Source organism: Bubalus bubalis, chromosome 3 (assembly GCF_019923935.1).
Source record: "Bubalus bubalis isolate 160015118507 breed Murrah chromosome 3, NDDB_SH_1, whole genome shotgun sequence".
Lineage (NCBI taxonomy): Eukaryota > Metazoa > Chordata > Mammalia > Artiodactyla > Bovidae > Bubalus > Bubalus bubalis.
The window spans coordinates 151,118,010-151,126,921 of record NC_059159.1 but is presented as its reverse complement, the minus strand read 5'-3'; the positions used below and the strand labels follow the sequence as shown (position 1 = coordinate 151,126,921).

The following is an 8,912-nucleotide window of genomic DNA, read 5'->3' as shown; positions in this document are numbered from 1 at the left end:
ATCTTAATAATTCCAATTTCTTATTGTTCATTGCTAGTACATTGGAATAGAATTAACAGCTGTATGTTGACCTAAAATCCTGAAGCTTACTAAACTTGCTTATTAGTTCTAGTAATTTTTTAAAAAATAGATTCTATCAAGATTTTTTATTCATTAATTTATCTTAATTGGAAGATAATTAATTCACAATATTGTGATTTTTTTTGCCATATATTGACGTGAATCAGCCACAGGTATACATGTATCCCCCCATCCTGAACCTCCTCCCTTCCATTCTATCCCTCTGGGTTGTCCCAGAGCACCAGCTTTGGGTGCCTGCTTCATGCATCTATTTTACTTATGGCAATGTACATGTTTCAGTGCTGTTCTCTCAAATCATCCCACCCTCGCTTTCTCCCACTGAGTCCAAAAGTCTGTTCTTTACATCTGTGTCTCCTTTGCTGCCCTGCAGGTAGGATTGTTGGCACCGTCTTTCTAAATTCCATATATATGCGTTAATATACAGTATTTGTCTTTCTCTTTCTGACTTACTTCACTCTGTATAATATACAGAGATGATCATAAATCAATAAAGCAATTTTATTTCTTCCTTTTCAATCTAAATGTCTTTTATCTCTTTTGCTTGCCTGCTTACACTGCCAGAACCTCCAGTATAGTGCTGACTAGACATCGTGAGAGCAGACATCCTTGTCTTATTCTTGAATCATAGGGGAAATGCATTCAGTCATTACCACCAAGTATTACATTAGCTATAGGTTTTCTGTAGGTGTTATTTATCAGATTGAATAAGTACCTTTATGGCTATAATTTTCTGAGTTTTTTTTTTAAATTAGAAATAGATGTGAGCTTAAAAAATAGTGAAAAGTGTTTCATCTTATTCCATTCTGGCTGTCACCTTGCTTGCTCAATAGAAATTGAATTATATCATCAATAAATAAGGCAAGTACATCTGAGATGCATATAGTCATATGTAACATTCATCTGTAGCTAGCCATGTCTTTGTTGATCCAATTAATCATTTGAGTTGCATATTCTAAAATTAACCATTAAAAATCATATCATGTGCATATTATTTAAAACTAAGAAGAAAAAAATGAGAAGAATTTAGCCTCTGAAACTATAGCTGAATTGTCTTTTGGATTAATTATCCATAATTCATGTAAGATTTGGCATTCCAGGACCCTGTGAATATAAAATGTGATTATCTTATGACAAAAAGTGATAAGTCAATGAGTCAAGAATGCAATTACTTTAATAAGGGCAGGTACTCTTAATGGACAAGTAAATGTCAAATTGATTAGAGAATTTTAGTGGAAAACGGTGGCATAAATAAAAACGAAAGGAAGCCTTTTGGTGGACCAACACCTGATGAAGCGGATATATAAAGAGCCCCAAAGTGAGAGGAGACATTTCATCCTGGATATTTCATCTTTCACTCCAAGATACCAAAAGCAAACCAGGTTCCCAGTGCCATGGCGTGCTGTGCTCCCCTCTGCTGCATGTTCCCACCAGCCCCGCCACTACTGTCTGCTCTTCTGACAAATTTTGGGCATGAGTCTGCCTGCCCAGCCCCTGCTCACGTATGGTTTGGTTACTGGAGACAACCTGCCGTGACAGCTGCCCAAACCCTTCCACATTCCTCAACCCCATGTGCCCACCTGCTTCCTGCTCAACTCTACCCAGCCCACCCCAGACCTGGAAACCATCAACCTCACAGCCTTCACTCAGCCCACCTTGAGCCCTGCATCCCAAGCTGCTGCTAACTGATGTTTGACTCACTCAGTGCCTGGTAATAACACAGAAGCTGTCTATTTGGCATTCACTTGCTCAGTATTTTATCATGTATTGAGGTAGACCCAATGGCATAGATATAGAAAGCCTACTTTTTATCTTAATGGAAAGAAAATAAATAAACTTTTATGGTTATTTGGCTGAATAACAATTTGGTTCATTTGGGCAGGTGAATGTCATCTATTGTCAAAATAGTATTAAAGTCTGTAAGACCTCAGACCCTACTTTATTGGTCATATTGCTTCCTGGATCCCATTTATTGTATTGGGCATTTTCATAGGGGAAAAATAATTTCTTGATGGATTTTCCCAATAAGCTATTTCTGTGGCAAAAAAAGAGAAATAGATGTGAAATTTTGTTGAGTGCTTTTTCTGTATCTATGGAAGTAATTATTTAGTTTTTTTACATTTAATCTTTTACATTTTAAAGTTTATAACTATGTTCATTTGCATTGATTTTTAAAATGTTAAACCAACCTTGCATTCCTTGCAAACCCAAATTGGTATAATGTATTTTCCCTTTCATACATGATTGACTTTAATTTGCTACATTAAAAAAAATTATTTATTTGGCTACACTGGATCTTAGTTGCAGCACATGAGATCTTTGTTGTCATGCGGGATCTTTTGTTGAGACACATGGATTCTCCAACTGTGGTGCACAAGTTCTGGAGCATCCTGGACTCAGTAGTTGCAGTTTATGAGCTTAGTTGCTCTGTGACATGTGGGGTCATAGTTTTCAACCAGGAATCAAATCCTCATCCCCTGCATTGCAAGGCACATTCTTAGCCATTGGACCACCAGGGGAGTCCCTGATTTGCTAAAATTTTATTTAGAATTTTTGCATTCATATTAATGCAGAATATTGGTTTTTAGTTTTATTTTCTTGTAATATTCTTTTCGGGTTTTGGAATTAGGGAGGCTGGCCTGATAGAATGAATAGGTTAGGATATACTCCTTTGTGTTTAATTTTCTGGAGTTTCCTTTGTGGGAATGGTTTTAACCACCAATTGAATTTCTTCACGTGGGAGTGCTTTGGCCAACTTTCATGAGAGTGGGATTGCTTTCAAGATTTAAATTAAACAGTAACCTAATGCAGAAGCCAGTCATCACATTGTGTAATTCTGAGCAAACTTCAGAGAATCTAAGTCTCTGAAACTACTCGGAATACTGAGTTTTATATTGACTATATTGCTTTTATTTACTTTATTTCTATCAGGTTATCTCTTTCTTTTTAAATGAACTTTGGCAGCTGGTGAATTTTAAGGAATTTATCCATTTCAGTTATCAAATTTATTAACAGAAAGTTGTTCACAGTTTTCCCTTATAATTCTTTTTAATATATGTGGAATCTGTGATGATGTCACTTCTCTCATCTTTGAATCCTGGCAATTTATGTCTTTTCTTTTAGTTGGATAATTAAAGAAAAATGTCGTATTTTGTTATTTTAGTGGTTACTTTGGGTTTCTGGTATACTTGTCATGGTCTATTTTCAAGTGATGTTAGACCACTGCATATACAAGAAAGCCACAGGAGTATGCTTTAATTCCTCCCCTCCTATGCTTTATACATTTGTCACCATACAGTTTCTATGCTTACTACAAATCTCAAAATCCATAGTTTGTATTTTTATAGAAGCAAATATCTTTTAAAAGGGTTTAAACAAAAACCATATATTTTCATTCATGTAGACACAATTTCTGGTGCTTTATCCCTTTATCCTATTTTCATCTGATTTAATCACCTACCTGCTTGCAGAGACACCCCTTAACATTTCCTGATGTATGAGTCTACTTGTGGGCTTCCCTGGTGGCTCAAATGGTAAAGAATTCACCTGCAATGTGGGAGACCTGGGTTTGAGGTCTACTTATAAGAAATTCTTTGAGCCTTTGTAAGTTTGAAATACATTGGATTTTGCTTTTTAAAATTAAAACTTTTTTCCCACCAAACTAATGCAAACTATTTATTTCAAGTTAGTTATGTTATGCACTAGCTTTCCCCCTCAACAGACCTGTGATAACCACATCTTTTAAATCTGTAAATAATGTTATCAAAGTAATCTTAATCTTTGAAATCTCACAAAAATTTATATTTTACAATCCACCCTGAATATCAAGGCTTCAAGAAGAGCACAACACTTCCTATATCCAAATATTTTACAGCTGTACCCAGAAAGAAAAAAAAGGGGGGGAAAACCACATATGCTTGGTTAAGGGCTAACCTTACCTGAACAGCCAGAAATAAAATAAAATATCCAAATTATTAGCATTAATTTAATACAATTATAACTTCAGTAGTCACTTTCTCATTGACAGTGATTGCTTGAGCACAGGGGTGAGTGCCCCAAGGGCTGGTAGTAGAAGCTACTGCTGCAGACCAGTGTCTCTTTCTCTCTGCGCTGCCAGCTCTATCCTGTGCATTGCCCCATATATACTGTGTCTATGTGTGTGTGTTTTAAAAATCTTTCCCACCACACAAAGTTCTTTCTATTAAGGAGCTAACAGGGAAACAACAACAAAAAATAAACAAGCCAATTTCTTGCTCTCTCTTTGGGATATGATTATTTCTCCTGTGCATGAAGTATTCAACAATAACATAAGAAAAGGAAAAGAACTATTTATTCAGTATAATCCCTAAACACACAAACTGAGTTTACTGGGTCAGATTTAACTGTGAGCATTTATATGCCTATTTCCAGGCATTGTCATCAGATGTCTCACTGCTACTTGTCTCCGTGTCTGAGTCCTCAAACTCTTTTCTGCAAGTGGTCCTCCAAGGGGAGAATAGGTTGGAACTTCGACTCTGCAAGAAGCCATACTTCCCCAAAATGTTTCTTCTCAGCTGCTCTGTCTTCATGTGGTACTCTCTGAGGTCATCCTTTGTGAGGGGAAGGAAATTCTCATCATTTTCAGGATACTCCTGCCATCCCATTGCTTTCAGTAACCTGTGCTCTGCTTCCAGTGAGTGAGAGAGGACCTCCCCTTCCTCTTCTACAGGGAGAGCAAGACCATTCTGATGACAGCCTTCCTCTCATTTTACTTTGGTTCAGGTGTGCTATCGTCCTCTAAATCTTTCAACTTCTCACACTCTCTGTCCTCTGAGAAGTCCGCATTCCGGTCATCCTTCAGAGTCTTCAGGAGCTCGCTTTTCCTGTCAGTAGTTCGGCGGGTCAACTTGGTCAGATGAGAGGAGCTAATCTCAATTGGATTAGTGGTGCTGGTGGGGCTGTCTTTGGGAGAGCTTAAAACTACACCACCAGCCAGTACTACTGGTTTGATAACAGATTGGTCTGTAAAAGCAGGTAAAAGCAGACTCTTGGCTGAAGGAAAGTCTTTGACTGTGTGGATCACAATAAAATGTGGAAAATTCTGAAAGAGATGGGAATACCAGACCACCTGACCTGCCTCTTGAGAAACCTGTATGCAAGTCAGAAAGCAACAGTTAGAACTGGACATGGAACAACAGACTGGTTCCAAATAGGAAAAGGAGTACGTCAAGGCTGTATATTGTCACCCTGCTTATTTAACTTATATGCAGAGTACATCATGAGAAACGCTGGGCTGAAGGAAGCACAAGCTGGAATCAAGATTGCCGGGAGAAATATCAATCACCTCAGACATGCAGATGACACCACCCTTATGGCAGAAAGTGAAGAGGAACTAAAAAGCCTCTTGATGAAAGAGAAAGAGGAGAGTGAAAAAGTTGGCTTAAAGCTCAGCATTCAGAAAACGAAGATCATGGCATCTGGTCCCATCACTTCATGGGAAATAGATGGGGAAATAGTGGAAACAGTGTCAGACTTTATTTTTTTGGGCTCCAAAATCACTGCAGATGGTGATTGCAGCCATGAAATTAAAAGACGCTTACTCCTTGGAAGGAAAATTATGACCAACCTAGACAGCATATTCAAAAGCAGAGACATTACTTTGCCAACAAAGGTCCGTCTAGTCAAGGCTATGGTTTTTCCAGTAGTCATGTATGGATGTGAGAGTTGGACTATAAAGAAAGCTGAGCGCCAAAGAATTGATGCTTTTGAACTGTGGTGTTGGAGAAGACTCTTGAGAGTCCCTTGGACTGCAAGGAGATCTAACCAGTCCATCCTAAAGGAGATCAGTCCTGGGTGTTCATTGGAAGGACTGATGTTGAAGCTGAAACTCCAATACTTTGGCCACCTGATGCGAAGAGCTGACTCATTTGAAAAGATGCTGATGCTGGGAAAGATTGAGGGAAGAAGGAGAAGGAGAAGACAGAGGATGAGATGGTTGGATGGCATCACTGACTCAATGGGCATGAGTTTGAGTAAACTCCGGGAGTTGGTGATGGACAGAGAGGCCTGGTGTGCTGCCGTTCCTGGGGTTGCAAAGAGTCGGACACGACTGAGCGACTGAACTGAACTGAACTGGCTAGAGGAAAGGGCTCCTGATTTGTGTTCCATTCTGTTAGCTTTCCATGCACTGGCCTTGGCTAGAGGTGGTACAGGCTTAGGAACCAGTTTTTATAGGCACTTGGAGCCATAGTTGATGATTTGTTTCCATTTGCATGATGAGATCCTGATGAATGCAGCAGAGAAGGCAGCAGCAGGATCTTCTTTGAAAACTTTTTTGATGACTAGCATTTTGGAGGGCTGCTTGGCACTAGGTGGGTTTTCCCACACTCTAGAAGGGGTCTCAACAGGTCTGCATGGCTGATTCTGTTTGCCAGTTTCTGGATTCAAAGAAGGAAAGTCTTCCTCTTCAAATAGCAACTTTTCCACCGTATCTTCTTTCTTCTCTCCCCTAATATCTGTAGGTGGCTTTTCCTAAAAGGCACAGCCTTTCTTGGAGTGGAAGCTGCCATTCCAGTGGTGTTGGTTTCCAGTGCCAACCCCACTATGCTGACTCATGCCATCATGACCTAATGCAGAGCCATGCCAACTAGATAGGTTCCCTGTGATTCCAGCATATGCTCCCTTAGAGACACCAGAGTCCACAGAATCATGGCAGAACAGGGAGGGCTGGTGCCAAGAATCTCCTATTATCTGAAGAGGTCCATTGTTGAAAAAGCCATCAGAGGAATTATGTCTACAACAGCTTACTCCAAATCTACCATCTCCTTGGCATAGGTGCTCTCCATGTTTTTCGAAAGTTGCTGTAGGTGACTTAGCTGAATGTGGTGTTGAGAATTTTAGCCAAGCAGGAACAAAGTCATGCTGCACCATTTAAATCCAGTGTCTATTTTCAACAAGGTGAGGCCTCCAACCTCATGGCCAGGATCCCAGAGTGTAATCTCTGTGGTCCTGCTTCCTGAACTTCTTTGAGTTGCCAGCTGGATTTCCATGAGGTTCTCTTGTAAAGAGGGTACTTAATTAGGCTGGCCAGCAGAATGCCTTACGATGAAGCACAAAGAAGCCAGGCTCTGTGTGGATCAATCTCTCAGTCCCCTCAACTGCTCATCTTAAACTATCTACTTCCTGACATATTTCCCAAAGGGGAAGGAAAAAGGGGAGGGAGAGGGGAACATAAAACGTATTTGTTCCATTTAAAAAATGGGGGAAGGGGAAAGAGCTATATCAATGTTCAGCTCATTCAACTTCCTTGAGTGATGGCACTATGATGTTGCTTAAATAGATGATACGTGGACATCTGCACAGTGAATGCAAATGCTGTTCATAACAAGGTCATAGCTTAGAAAGACAGAATGACTTCTGTTTGGTCAAAAAATGTCATTGAAGTGATAGATCAAAAATAAAACATTGAAGAGCTATAAAAGATCTTCTGAGTAGTCAACTCTAGTAGCAAAACATCCATCCACATTACAAAGCCCTTAATTTACAAATCTCATTATTCTTACATGGCTGCTAAAAATAGTCTGCAGGTATGAGTTTATATTTGTCTTATCCTTCAAAATCTAAGGATGTAAGAAACCTTGTTAAAAAAAAAAACAAAAAAACAGACAGGAACTTGATATGATTTCCCTCCAAGAATAGCAGCTTTCAAGGCAAATTTCTTGGTATAAAGCTCCCAAATGTTTCTTCTATTTCTTTGGTCTTCACTATTTATAAATTCAAAGCAAAATTAAAACAAGTAGAAAGGAAGGGCTTAAGAACAGTCATGGAGAAAGTTCCAAAGTGAGGTTTTCTTCTTTTCAGTTTTCTGTGTTTCACTCGTTCTGCCTGTTTCTGAAGACTAAATTGAGTTAATGGAGGGTAAGAAGAATCTTCTGCTTCAGTAGAAAGGTCACTTTGGATCCATTTTCATCATTGTTCAATCATTTAAAAAGCCACAGGAATCTATCACAGGCAGTGGAGGGGCTACGGTTGGGTACCAGTTGCGGTGTCTGAGGGCGTGTCCCCAGCTTCCTGATCCAGCAGAGGTGGAGAGCCCACATCCATAACAAAGGTCTTCCCAAAAATCAAATTAAAGACATCTTTGATGGATGTTGAGTTCTAGATTAACATATATTTTCCCCTTTCAATACTTTCATGATATTATTTTTCTGTGTTGCTATCTGCATAGTTTTGGGTGATAAATTTGCTTTTATACTTACCTTTTCCCTCTGTACATATATTGTTTTTCCTCTTCTGATTTAAAGTTTTATTCTTGTCACTAGTTTCAAGTAGTTTAATTATGATGTATCTTGGTTTGATTTTCTTCATGTTTCTTGTGCTTGGATTTCATTGCATCTCTAAGCATCTGTGGATTTTCATCGTTTGAAAAAAAAAAAGTCCACCATTTCTGTTCCCCCAGTCATGTCTTCTTCAGGGCCTCCAATTAAATGTATGTTGGGTCTTTGGAAGTTGTCCCACAACTTACTGGTACTTTCTGATTTCATTTTTTTTAAATTTTATTTTATTTTTAAACTTTACATAATTGTATTAATTTTGCCAAATATCAAAATGAATCCGCCACAGGTATACATGTGTTCCCCATCCTGAACCCTCCTCCCTCCTCCCTTATTTTTTTCACAGTTTGAGTTTGGATAGTTTCTATTGCTATGTCTTTAAAATCCCTAATCTTTTCCTCTGCAATGTCTAATCTTTTGTTAATTTCATCTAGTTTATTTTTTCTCTCAGAAATTATAATTTTCCTGTCAAAAAACTTGGGTTGAGTGCTTTTAAAATATATTTTTCAAGTCTCAATTTTG

The 8,912-nt window shown here is 38.6% G+C and overlaps 2 pseudogenes; one reads left to right on the top strand and one right to left on the bottom strand.

Moving 5' to 3' along the window:
* Positions 1-1,472: 1,472 nt before the first annotated feature.
* Positions 1,473-1,763, top strand: LOC112583563 (annotated as a pseudogene).
* A 2,715-nt stretch (positions 1,764-4,478) lies between these two features.
* LOC102411189 lies at positions 4,479-6,987 on the bottom strand (annotated as a pseudogene).
* Positions 6,988-8,912: the final 1,925 nt, after the last annotated feature.